Raw genomic sequence first — 13,670 nt, forward strand, 5'->3', positions numbered from 1 at the left:
AAAAGACAGGGGGACTGGCATGGCTGCCATGGAGGCTGTGATGTGGACAAAGGTGCACAGCTGGGCAGGAGAAGCAGAAGGAGCTGAAATCCAGCCCTGTTCCCTTGCCAAGCTGCAGCCCCAGGAGACACTGTATCAGCTTAGAGCAAAGGGCATCTTTTTCCAATTGGGCTGCCCAGATGGGGCACTGTTATCGTCTCCTGCAGAGTACCCAAATTCTAACATGATGCTGGTGGCTGGAGGACAGCAAGACAGGGGCGGAATGAGGTTTGGTCAGGATGGAAAGCAGCCAGGGCCATATACTCAGGACTGGAGCTCCTGCTAAGGTTCTGGGCCTTCATCCTAAGAAGAAGGAGAAGCTAATGAAGGGTTCGAAGTGTGTATGTGTGTGATGAACAGATTTGCATTTTGAAAAGATCACTCTGGTTGCAGTGTGGAAAACCAATTAGAGGGGCATCAGGGTGGAATGGGGGTATGGTTTTGGGCAGAAGATAGTGAGTTTGGTCTTAGACTACTGAATTTGATGTGTCTTGCAAGCATCCTAGTGGAAATGTTAAGTAAGTAGGTGAGCTCAGGCAAATTGCATGTATAACACTTGATTTTTAGTTGTCAAAACTTCCAGGCATTGGCCCCAGAGCATGTAGCATCTTAATCTATGGGTCAATAGAGAAAGAGAAGGAAGTTAACTACAGACAGGATAAAGACTATTGGAGTCTACCTCGGTGATGAGTCTGGCTCTCAAGTGATGGTGTCCTGTGATCCAAATCAGTGTCCTAGTGAATTAGAGAAAGCTGACAGGTTCAGCTCAGCACAGGAGGACTCCAGTGAAGGTGATAGTCTTGGTAAAGGTTGGTGGTGACATATTATTTCTAATATAGGTGTTGGTGGAACTTTGGACATTTCAAATATGATCCCAGCCAGGAATCAGGGAAGTGTTGGGTATTAAGAGAATGCTTCACTTATTTAGAAAAGAGACTAGTATTGGACAGATAAAATGGAAGTTTCTAAAATTGGTAGGGGTTGAGGGCCTGGTAACAGTGCAGAAGAGGATTAAAGGGCAAGTCTAGAACTGGGCAGAATGCAGCTGTGATAGAAAGGCTAAATTCAATGGGCCTTGAGGAGCCTCCTGAGGTTTAGCTCTGGCCCACTGGGACTAAGCAAGACTAAAGACATACTCTCAACTGCACATGGGTTTGGGCCCCAAATAATGACCGAGCTTCATCAGGACAGGATAGGAAGTGGGCAACTTGAGCTTGCAGGTTGAAGGTCTTTAGTTCCCATAGGTGGGCAGGACTGGAGAAGGCAGGGGTTCATAGCAACCAGATTAGGAGCTTTGAGTATATAAACCTATCAATTATAATAAACCCTTTTCTCCCTCTAAGGTCAGTTGGTAGATACTCTAATAGCTCTATTAATTCTATGTGGAGGAGGAAAGCTGTGTGTGTATGTTTGTATATTTGTGTGTTTTCTTTTTCTTATCAGGCTAGGGTAAATTCTGCAGAGGTAAAGAAAAAGTTGGGGTCACCTGGTTCAGAGAAGAGAAGGCCAAGAAGGAGAATCTTAAGCATTCAGTCCAGCTCCTTATTAGCAAGCAGGGCTTAAATTAAGCTTATTACTATTAATAATAATTCCAGGCACTCCTCTAAACAATTTTTAATGAATCAACTAATTTAATCATCACAATAACCTTACTGTACATCTGGGAGGTCAGTTGTTATTAACCACACTTTACAGATAAGGAAACTGACACACAGCTGAGAGGTTAAGTAACTTACCCAAGGAAACAAGAGTCAGGTCCAGACAGTCTACTCCAGCCCCCATGCTTAATATCTATATCAACTGAAAATGATGAGAAAATCTGCAATTCTTAAGGGCTTGTTTAGAAAGCCTCCAGATTCTGGATTCTAGAATCCAGTGAACTCAATTCCATAGTTATTTCCTTCTGGCAAGACATACAGGTCTTGCTAGATGGAGGGTGTGGTAGAGATGATTATGCTGAAGTCTGAGAAGTGAGTCTTTGAAGGGCTGGGGCCTAGCCATCCTGGAGGAGAGTGGTGGGACAGCCAGTGACAGGCTTTGAGATCTCAGGGTTTCAGAAGCTGCATCGTACAGTAGGTCTTGTTATGGGATAGCTTCAAAGAGATTCCTCACTGTCAACCTCTCTAGTTTTCATAGACAGATGTGGTCCTGGCAGCTGTACTCATTGCTCAAGAGCTAAAAGATGGTGTATGTTGCATTCATCTCTTTAATTAACAACTTTGAACTTGTACCACTGCCTCTATTCTTTCCAGAAACCTCTCTCCATAATGGATCACAGACTGCTTACACTTATTATGAGCTGTTCAGAATGAATGAATGGGCTACTTGGTATAATTTAAACTAGTAGGCAGCTTACAGGTATATAGTGCAGTCACAACATGATTTTGCCTGCCTTCTCGGGTCCACCCTGGTTCACTTCAGGTGAGCAAGATGAATGTTTTGCCCATCTTGATTTTAAAGAGAAACCAGGTCCTTTTTGGTCCTGTGCACTCCTCAGGCAAGCCTGCTGGGCAGGTGGCTTCTGTTCAGCTGATCAGTCTTCCTTTGCATTTCCTGAGTTTTTCTCCTTTCTCTATCAAGTTAGCCATGGACAGCTGCATCTCACCTTCATCTGAAGAATTCATAATGCTTTCCTTAAAATCTGGAACAAACAAGCATACAACTGTGACAACCAGAAGACTTGGAAGAGGGATCAGTTTCTATGAGGCCACACCGAAGGACCGAATCAGTTGTATTGTGAAGGTTTTTGCCTATGTGGTGTTTCTTTTTATTTTGAATTTGCTGCTTGGTTAGAAGGTAGAGATGAATGGTATAATAAAAGCACCTGGCTAGATCCAGCCTCATTTTCCTTATGAAATGTATTTGTTCCTCATGCTTCAAAAGAGAGATGAAATCTATCTAGCTACTTGGAAGTCCTCTATTGGAACCAAGAGCAAGAAGTCCAAGATAGCAAACAAGATCTAGGGTTACCCACTGAAAATCTTATTGAGGCTGGAAATCTCAGGCTGTGATGGGAACATGATGGTCATTTTTTCTTCCACACACCTCTTTCTATTTTACCCTGGTATCTTTTTTCTTTTAGATGAACAGATTCAATTAAAGATTGAGAGGGATGTGTTAGGATTAGATACAATTTAGGATGCAGCTGACAAGACTAGTGCTGCCAACTTCATTCCTTTACTCCCAATATAAAAATCAAGAAAAATCCCAGGAATTGGGAAGGAATTCATTTGTCCCTTATATAAACAAAATACAAAGCACTCTGGGGAATGTGAAAAAAAAAAATCTCTGAGAACATACAACTGGGAGCAGCCACACTTACAGTACCCAGAACATTCCTTCTAAGTTTCCCTGTATCCTGTCATATCTGATATGATCTATGTGGGCTCAAGAAAGAAAGAAACAACAAAAAAAATTCCTTCTCCCTCCACCTCTTCTAATTCCCTAGAGAAAGACCTTTCATATTTTAAAGAGGCCACTCTAAAATTGAGAATAGTTAAAATGGAAATGAATAAAAAACCACGAAGCATTTGCAGGTACTTGTGCAATAATGATACAAATTATTCGGCAGGGAGGCTCCTTTGTATTCCATAACCTGTGTTTGGGACCTGCCTAGAGACTCTTTGTTTCAGGTATGGAGCAGTTACTCTCCCAGTTCTGGGATGAAGACCTAGCTAAATGTCTAGAAGTCCTTTAGAGTGGAAAGGTGAGGTGCTAGTCCATCCCCAAGGGAAAGGGCACCCCTTAATTTCTTTCAGAACCCCTCTTGTCAGAAGTGGTTATGAACAGTCTGGACACACCATCTGCTCACTGCAGGGCAGGGCCAAAGGGCTCTTTCTTCCTATAGACCCTCCACAAATTCTGGCAAAGTATCCACAACTCTGTAACACAAAACAAAAGTTCCACTTCATGCTGCTAGTTCAGTTTATTTCAGCATCTCCTTTTCTGCAGGCATCAGGTATATTGTGGACAGGGAAATTGGGTTTCAAAATAGCACCTGTCTGAGAATGGAAGGCACCACCCCCACCCCCGTCAGCACCAAATGGTCTTAATTAACTTTGGACACTTCCACACCTCACACTTTATTTCTGAATGTTATTGAAAGTTGTCAGAACTTGTCTCACTTTTTTCTTTTATTATTAATGTGTAAATACAATGCCTCAGGAGTGTTACTAAAACACAGAATCTAATCCCCGGAGATTAATTTATGAACGCAGCATAGGGTGAAGTTGCATCCTGGCGACTGCAAATTGATGTTGGTAAGAGCCACAAGCATCGGCCTCTTCAAACCCACAGGAATCCTGAAGGCCAAGGGGGCTGGAAGCAAGGAAGGACAAAGGGAGAGCCAAATTCTGCTGCTTCTGAGACACCCCCAGAACACAGGACCTAGAGTTCCCCAGTTAGGGCAGAGGACAGAAAGGGCACCTTTCTCTCTGGATGTGGCAGACCTGCCCTGCGAGGCTGTCTATCCATTAGCCAAGTCCAAGAGCATTTATTGAGCACTTATGCTACATCAATCTATGCTCAGCTCTGTGGGAATCAAAACAAGAAAAGCAGTAGTTACTGCTTGTGATGACCTTGTCTTCATGGGGGGAGTCAAACATAGGCATTTGAAACCATTGGAGAACAAAGCCAGACTCTTCCAAGTATGGGATTGTGGGCAGCAGCTTTTAAGCGCACAGTTTCAGTGGAGAGGAAAGTCAGGGTTGACTGGAGTGATCAGGTAAGTCCTAGGGGTGGAGAGTTGGTGGGGTGTGGTGCACTGCTTTCAAGGATAAGGCAGTGAAATTAAAGATGGGGTGCCCAGGGTCCTTCCCGACGAGCAAGGGAGACCTGGTTTGGGTCACCTAGGTGACATTTTGATTCCTCAGAGGAGCTTATGCCAGCGGGGATAGCTCATTGGTTTAGAACCTGCGCTGTTCGCAAGCTTGACGTAATATTTGTCCATTCTGGTCCAAAAGGGGATAGCTAAGTACCCCTAGCCCAGTATCACCCATCTCCACCTGCTGGGCTCTCTGAGCACTGAGGAGGCAAGCCCACCAAATTTGAAAGATGGTTCTCAATAAGGACACAAGAGGCCACTGCTCAAGGCCAAGGGGAGGAGTTGGGGGCAGGGTTACAACTGGCTTGGGGGTTCAGCTGAGCCATCTGGGCCTGCGATGAGCATGTGGTGGGAGGGGAGCAGGGCCTTCCGTTCGGGAATTCCTGATGGTATTTTCAGTTGTGGTTTGCAGGGACATACGCGGGGAAGGCTGGGGTTAGCTCCTTACCGCTCGCGGTGCAGGAGTGTGCTGCGGGTCCCCTGTCCATCTCCCTTTCTTCAGCCTTGCCTCCTCCCGCCCCCGGTCTTCCCGCTTCTGCGTTGCGGTCGGCCGCTTCTAGCCTCTTCCTGGAGTGGGTTTGGGGTGGAACAGTGGCTCAGACCCTGAAGGAAGGCGGGAGCCGCCCCGGGCTGCGGGAGGGCCTGGGAAGCAGGATGGAGAGGGACTGGGTTGGGCTGCGCACCTGCACCAAACAGCAGCGCGGTGCGGGCAGGGCGGGCCAGGCGAGGGTGGTGGTTAGGGGGACCCTCCCCGCTTCCCCTGCTTCCAGCGAAGGCATGAGAAACGATGGCAGCCGCTAAACCGAGTGCTCATTAAGGCGGGAAGCAGCGGTGGCTGGCCGCGGCGGCTGCAGCGGGCTCTGGAACCGTGGGCCGGTGACCAGCGCGCGCCCGGCCCGCCGCCGCCATCCGAGGGTCCTGAGTGTCAGGCCGAGGGGTCCGGGGGAGCGGTTTCGGGACAGTCGGCCAGTGCCACGGCCCGGTTAGGAGAACCGGCGGAGCCGCCTTTGGCTTGCGAAGGACTGAGGAGCCTCGCTCTCTTCCTGCTCGCTCTCCATCTCCCTTGTTTTCCAGCGCCTCTCTCCCTCGCTCGCTGAGGTCCGCAGGGACAGCCGCAGCAAACCGAGGCCGCTGGCTCCCAGCACCTCCACGCCCACACCCTGGCCGCCTCAGCCTGCCAGACCGTGTCCACGTCCCGCTTTCCCGGCTCGGCAAGCCTTGCAGAGATTTACTGGGGTCCTCACCGGGGTCCAAAAATGCAAGGAAGGAAGGGCGGGAAGGGTTGGGGTAGAAGAGGTGGGAGGTGCTGCCGCCTGGCAACCGAGATCCTTCTCTTTCTAGAGATTCAGAACCCTAAGAAACCAGAGCCCAGCCCTGCTCTTTGGCAAACAGCGTTATTTCATTCTCAGTTCCTTCCCAGGGGTTTGGCCCTGAGTTCGTGCCTTATCTACCAGGTAGGACTCCGTGCAGATTCCATTCTTCTGCTGCTCTAGGGCAGGAGAAAGCAGATTTAGGACCCCGGGCTTTGTGAAAAGACCAGATTATGCCCCCCGCCCCTTGCCAATCTCCTGCTGGACATATACTCTGGGGTACCCCCCACCAGGCACAGATACCAGCCCAAATCAGTAACCGGTCAAAGGGCTGTTTGAGCATGCTGGTGGGACTAGCAGGAGGCAGGGAATGGGGAGGTGTGATTCTGTGCACATAGTAGGTGCTGAACAAAATTGCCAAGACATGGTACACTTAAACTAGGCAGAGTCCTTGGTCCTCCATTGCTGGGAAAGTGAGATTCAGAGCAGTAAACCATCAGCCTAGTAGACAGAGGTCGTGGCCCAGGCTGCTCAGCCCCATTAGCTGGGCTGGTGGGAGGCAGCCAGAGCTTTTGAGGGCTCAGACAATCAAGGCGATTGAAGGGCTGCTCTTTGGAGCTGCTGCCAAACCAATCTCAGGCCGGCAGTCTCGTGCCTTTCCTTTAGTCTTAGCCCACTTGCTGGCTCTGCCCTTCAGAGGAGGCCCACTGCCTCCTCCTGGGCCTGTGGATTAACCCCTAAAAACTGAGTTTTGTTTGCAGAGCTCTCTTCAAAGCTGAGGGAGCCTCGGGAGTCTGCTGCTCTTGCTGCTTGTTGGCGAGGGGGATCCATGAGGTCAGATGGGGCTGGCAATGGCTCAGCCTTTGGCCTTAGATACACACTCAGCCTGGGAATCTGCCAAGAAATTTCGCTCACATGGCCCAGCCTGTGAGTCCCACTTTTCTCACAAGCTCAGCCCCACCCAGTTACAGAGCTGCCTTAACTGGGGCTAGGAGGGCACTGGACTCCTCCCTCTTACCAGTAGGAGGAATGCTGCACTCAGATGTTTGCCCACAGATGGGGGATCTAGTCTGTCTGCAGCAAACACCATTCCCTTAATCATTATGGAAGTGGTTCCGGTGGTCACACTACTGGGACTCTGACTTAGTTTCTTAATCAGTGTTCCAGCCCCAGAGCTGTGATTTTATCCACTGAGATACTGGCCTTCTCCTTGGCCTTTTCCCACTCCTATCCCAGCAAGCTACCCTATTCCTCTTGGCTTCCTTATACTATCAAGGTCATGCATTCTTTGTTGGGGTTTATTGTCCGGAACCAGGAATATGTTGTCTATCTGCCTTTGAGGGTCTCTGCTGCCAGCCTCTGCTAATCATTTGTCTTCCATTTTCTATGGGTAGCAACTGTACCCTGAAGTTCCACTAACTCAGTCTGCCTTCTGTAGGTTGTCGGGCTTCCTGTATCATTTCTACATCTGCTCTGACTTGATAGAGAATAAGAGATAGCACTGAGCTTCACTGTCCCTTCTATTTAAGTGTTTTTCATACCCCCTCTACTTCTCTAACCCCTCCCGTGGCTGGGTACCGTACCTTCCCTTTCTGTAGCTCTCATAGATGGGGATGTTTTTTGAGGATCTGGGGATGATCATGAGATCTAGAGCAGTTGCCTCATGTTTTCTCTAACCCAAGTACTGTTCTAGGCACCAAAGATAACAAAGCTGAAAAGATAAGAACCCACTGTTCCCAGAGATTTCCTTTATGGTGGGGAATCAGGTAAACAAACTGTGATACAATATGAGAGACCTCTAACAGAGGCAGATGCCAGCAGAAGCTTCAGGCAACATTTTACCTTAGTCTTCATCCAGTCCTCCAGCCTCTGCCAGTCTAGTTCCAAGCAAATAAAATGATCAGGGGAAGGGAAGGGCCAACCCAATAAGTTCCACTTTTATTTTACTTACTTTGATTAGAGTTTCCTTCTTTTTCTTTTCTTTTTTTTTTTTTTTTGTACTAGGAATTTAACCAAGGGGCACTTAACCACTGAGCCACATCCCCTGGCCCTTTTATTTTTTATTTTGAGATAGAGTCTTAATAAGTTGTTCGGGTCTTGCTAAATTGCTGAGGCTGGCCTCAAATTTGCAGTCCTCCCAACTCAATCTCCTGAGTCACTGCCTTAACTGGGACTAGGAGGGCACTGGAGTCCTCCCTTTCACCAGTAGGGGAACTGTAGTGGAGCACCACCATGCCTGGCTGGTTGGGGGCTTTCTATTACTTGTAATTTGTAACCCAAAAAAGATGTCCCAGAACTGAGCTGGACACAAGGAGCCAGTGTGGATTTGGAATCACCTAGATTTTCCAGTAAGTCTTGGTGCCGTGCAGGATGTGGAGGTGAGTAAGACCCGGGCTTCAGCTGGATATGGTGGTGCACATCAGTAATCCCATTGACTCTGGAGGCTGAGGCAGGAGGATCACAAATTCAAGCCCACTTTCAGCAACTTAGCAAGGCTCTGTCTCAAAATAAAATGGGGATGTAGTTCAGCAGTAAAGCACCCCTGGGTTCAATCTCCAGTACAACCCCCCCCCCCCCAACAAAATCAAAAACAAAAGCAAAAAATAGAACAAAACCCAGTCTTCAACCTTTAGGAGCTCAGTTGCAATGGAAATGACAGAGTTGTATAGTAAGTAACTCTAGTAGAATTATCATCATATTACTAACATGGAGAAGAGTGTAATTTGTATAAAGGTTGTGGAGACTCTGTGTGAGCTTTTCTTGATTGAATATTGTCATTATACATAACTGTCAAATTACCCTTATCTTCCACAATCCTGGAAATAATTATTTGCAGCAGATGGTTCTATGTTTGGGTACCTAACCTCCTCCATGACCACTTTTATTTTCTTTTTTGCATTGGCATTATACATTTCTTTTGGAGAAACATCTTTTATGCAACTCTCAGTTCCTCTCTCCCTCCTTCCTTTCCAGGTAGAGTTTGAGACTCAGGGTTAAACCAAGCTCTAAGCATGGTGATTGACTCAGGGGTGAGCATGTGACCCAACTCATCCAGTGAGCCTCTGGCTTAGGACCTAAGTGAATGGTGATGGGGAAAAGCAACCCTGTTCTTTACTGGGCTTGAGATGTGAAGCTGTCATCGTGGTGCAGGTGCTGCCATCTTGCTGCCACCAGGTCTTGCATGACATGGAGCCAGGACATAAGAAACCCAGCTAAGGGGTGGTGAAAAAGAAAGCTGGTCCTGGAGACAGTTTTGAGCCACACTACAGGTGTCCAAAGCCAGGCCTAGCCCAGGGGTTTGTCACTTGTCCAATCAATACATTTCCTCTTTATTTAGTCTCTTTGGTTGGGGTTTCTGTCCTGAAAAAGATGTAACTAGTATGTGCTTATTGAGTCCCTCCCATGTGCAAAGCCCGTGCTCTTTGCTTTTAACTGTAGCCTCTTATTTGATAAGTGGCTGTTACTCTCTCTGCCTTGCAGACGAAAAATCTGAGGCTTGAGTTAGGACTATGGGACAAAGATTTAGGGGGCTCAAGCAGAGCCTTAAAGAACTCCAGTCTTCAGGGGCAAAAAAATTTCAGTAAAAAAACAAAACAAAACAAAAAAACACAAAAAAACCCAGGAAGTTTCTATAAAATGACAAGTTTCTCTTCTAAAGCCCCAGCCTTCTTCCTGCTGTGCTAGTAGCCTGTTGGCCCTCAAGGCGTGGGAAGAGGCAGACTCACAGTGTTGGTTGATATACAAATTCTGGGGGTTGATAGATTTGAGGCTCCATTTGCAAGGCTATACTGTAGTTATTTCTGCAAAACAGTGTAAGGAGACATCAGGGCACCTGATCTGGGTGAGGGGCAGTGATGGAGGATGGCAAGATGCCTGGAGTCGTCATGCCAGCCTGCTGAGGCTTGATGATGTAGGAGAGATTTCCAGTTCAGTTCCTGAGCTGCCCTGTCCCTGCCAGGGGATGTTCTGGGCAGGGGAGAGTTAATGACCAACCTCCTTCAGAAAAGAAAAAGGCTTCAATAACAAAACCCAACAGCATGGAGGGGAGAGGCGCAAGTTACCAGCCACAGGAGCTTAAAAAGGAACCCACCCACAGCTCCTGCTACAAATGCTTTTAGCCGCACGTTAAATCTTCCCTCTAATGGCACCCCTGTTAAACCAGATATGTCACCCGACCTGAGGAGGCTGACTTGAAAGGCAAATAGTTGGAAGTGATTCCACACGTTATTAGTGAGAGCTGTTCTCACATTTCCGGCAAAAATAATGGAGCTGAGGTCTGAAGAGATGACTAATACCTCCCCATTACTGACCTGAGGCCGGACATTACATTGTAATCCTGGTCGCTCTGCTGTCCCTTCAAGCATATTTTTCGGTGCTTGTCCTCTGGGTGCTTTCTGCCAGATGGCTCTGTTCGTGTTAACCTGGACTGCCCAGCCTATTGAAATGAGGAGACTTTCTTCCCAGGGCAGTTCTCACCTCCATGGAGGCAGGGGAAGAAGGATGTGCGTCACCCCGAGCAGAGATGCCCCACCCAGATGATTGGGGCGGGTCTCCTGCCTCAAGAAAGGGTGGCATCAAACTGTGCCAGGAATGCAGAAATCCTTCCCGATGTTATTTTTTTTCAGGGTTTTGTCATCTTTCATAGCCTTTATGGACAATTTCCAGGCCTTTCTTTTAGATAAGTCTCTGAGTTTCATCTTAGGCTTTCCTGTTAAATGTTAGTCTGTATCTTCTTTTTTTCTTCTTCAATAGAATAGAAGAATATGAGACTTACAGATTTTAAAAGAAAGTCTGCTGACGTTGTTGAGGGCTGACTATGTGCCAGTCATTGTGCTTGGCATCTTACTATCATTAGCCCTTTGAAAATTGCAATGGCTTGAGTCACTGGGGACCATGATATTGATGTATCTAACACACATTTTTAATCCTCATTTTCCTTAACCTCTCAGTGATATTTGACCCTCTTGACCACTCTCTGCAATTAAAATACCCTCCTATTTGGGCTGGGGATATGGCTCAAGTGGTAGTGCGCTCGCCTGGCATGCGCGGGGCGCTGGGGTTCGATCCTCAGCACCACATAAAAATAAAATAAAGAGTTGTGTCCACCGAAAACTAAAAAATAAATATTAAAAAAATTCTCTCTCTCTCTCTCTAAAAAAAAAAAAATACCCTCCTCATGCCTGCTGTGATACCACACTCTCTGGATTCCTCCCTTCTGTCTTACCATTCCTTTCTTCTTACCAGTCTTCTCTGCTACTAGACATCTGAATATTGCAATTCCTCCAGCTTTGATTTCTTCTTACTCTGTATTCCCCCCGGTGGTGACTTTCCCATGTGATTGGCCTCAAATATCATCCATATGTCAATGGCTCACTCATTTGTCTCCCATCCAGACCTTTCCTGTACCAATGGCATACTTGAAATCTTCACTTTCCTGTCTTGAACTTGCCTCTAACTCATCATTTGCAAAATCAAATTCACTGTGTTTTTTTCCCTCAATCTTGGCCGTTTTCCATGGTTCCCTTTCTCCAGGTACAGAAAGCCTGTGCTTCCATTTGTCTCAGCTGGAAACCTGGAAGGTTCCTTCTCTCTCTGCCCACTTATTCCAGTTGGTCACCAAGTCCTTGCTGACTTTATTTCCTAATGATTTCTTGGCTCTTCTCTTTATCCTTCAATCTCTGCCACCCTCATAGACCACGGTGCCATCGTCTTCTGCTGTGACAGCGTCCTAACTGTCCTGGCACATGCCAGATCTCCAGTCTACTCTTCCCATGTCAGAGAGCTCTTTTCATAACTCGAATGCCTTTCCTGAAACCCTGCATTGGGTTTCCATTGCTCCTAAGGTGTAGACCCAGATCCCTTCCAAAGTGCTACATGATCTGGCTCTGCCATTTCTTTGGCCTCTTTTTATATTCTTCTCACCTCACTTTCTGAGCTCCAGCATGTGGCCTTCCCCGGGTTCCTCAAGCGACGCTTCCACTTGCCTCAGGATTTTTGGATATTCTACTTCTGAAATCTTTTTCTTCCTGTCTCCTTTGCGAAATTAACCTTCAATTCTCCCCGTAGCTCACAACTTCCACCGTTCCTTTGCATCAACTTTCCTTGAGTTTTCAAACCAGATGAGGTTTCTACACCATGCCCCTGGCTTTCTTCCAGTGCTTAGAATAGCACTGGCCCCTACAGCCACGGCACAGCTGTTTGCTGGATGGACTACTCATTCTTTCTACATTTGATCACCAGCTTTGGAGGTGGGTGCTCAGATCCTCCAATCATATTCCTATTTTCTTGGTTAGAAGGGGGAAGAAGTTCCCCTCTCAGTCATCAAGTGAAGAAAGCACCAGTAGAGTTCCCACTTCTAGCCCTATTTTGCACCTAGGGTCAGCGAAGCATCTAGGGTTTTCTCTGCCATCTTGGTCCCTTCATGAGTCTTGCAGTCTGTTCACCATGGGGTTCTGCAAGTGCTCCTAACACAACGAAGATTTCCTAGGCCACCCTAATGGTGGAGGAAATCTCAAGGAGTTGGCCCAGCCTGGGAAGCAGAGATACAAGCTGATGGTTCCTTCCTTTCCCTAGTTGGGTATGAAGTGTCCACTAGGCAGGCAGTGCCTCCCTGTGTCTTCCCCTTGCACCACCAATGCACTAGTCTCCCTTCAGGGAGGTGGGAAGCTTGGAGGTCACCAGAACAATAGGCCACACACGCTCCTCCTGTTCCTCTGTATCCCTACCTTGGATCTGCTGGCTGGCGAAGTCCTCAAAGGACTGTGCTGGCTGCCAAATTCTCCTTTATGGCAAATCCCCTACACCTTTTGTAAGATCTAACCTGATTTATTTTTTCTCTTTAGAGCACTTACCTCCTTGTACATAAATATTGGGCAGTGGGATTAGAGCTTGCGTTCCATGCACAGAAGCAGTGATAGCTACGGCAGCAGGTTTATTTTTAAATAAAAATTGGAAAGTTACGAGGCTCCTGAGGTTTTCTGCATTTTTATTTTTCATTCAACAGGAAGAAAAAAAAAAGTAAGGAGGAGAAAAAAAGAATGGGAGAAAATATAGCTCGTGTTTCTGCTTCCATTTTTCTTGGCTCCCTGTTTTCATCTCCTTTTCCTGTTTCCCTTCCCTGGCATTTGGCATCTCTGTAAAGAAAGGGAAGGAGTGATTACTTCTAAGAAGCGAGTGGGGGACCTGTTCAAGCCGAGCATTAGGCATGCAGCCCCTGAGCAAGTCGCATGCATGGTAAAATATTACCTTAATAACATACTCACAGAGAGCTATGTGTAAATGGTAACAGCTGCTTTGTGATGACCGTGTTATAAATGATTGCAGCCCCGATCATTAATAATGCATTCGAACAATAACAACTTGATTCGAAGGAAGAAGTACAGCCTTTCATTTTTTCCTGGCATGCCAATTCACTCTTGCTGTTGTTTGAAGTGACTGGGCCCCAGGATCGAAGGCTCACACTGGGCCTTCAGAAGCTGGAAGCGTTTCTGCCCATGCCA

General features: G+C 47.0%; 1 long non-coding RNA gene across 1 annotated transcript; it reads right to left on the reverse strand.

Moving 5' to 3' along the window:
* Positions 1-4,102: 4,102 nt before the first annotated feature.
* On the reverse strand, positions 4,103-6,153 carry LOC114088734 (uncharacterized). Its single transcript, XR_003582048.2, has 3 exons — positions 5,545-6,153; positions 5,310-5,428; positions 4,103-4,356 (listed from the first exon to the last, which is right to left on the reverse strand). It is a non-coding gene; the product is annotated as an uncharacterized lncRNA (long non-coding RNA).
* Positions 6,154-13,670: the final 7,517 nt, after the last annotated feature.

The sequence above is a fragment of the Marmota flaviventris genome, chromosome 9 (assembly GCF_047511675.1).
Source record: "Marmota flaviventris isolate mMarFla1 chromosome 9, mMarFla1.hap1, whole genome shotgun sequence".
NCBI classification, from domain to species: domain Eukaryota; kingdom Metazoa; phylum Chordata; class Mammalia; order Rodentia; family Sciuridae; genus Marmota; species Marmota flaviventris.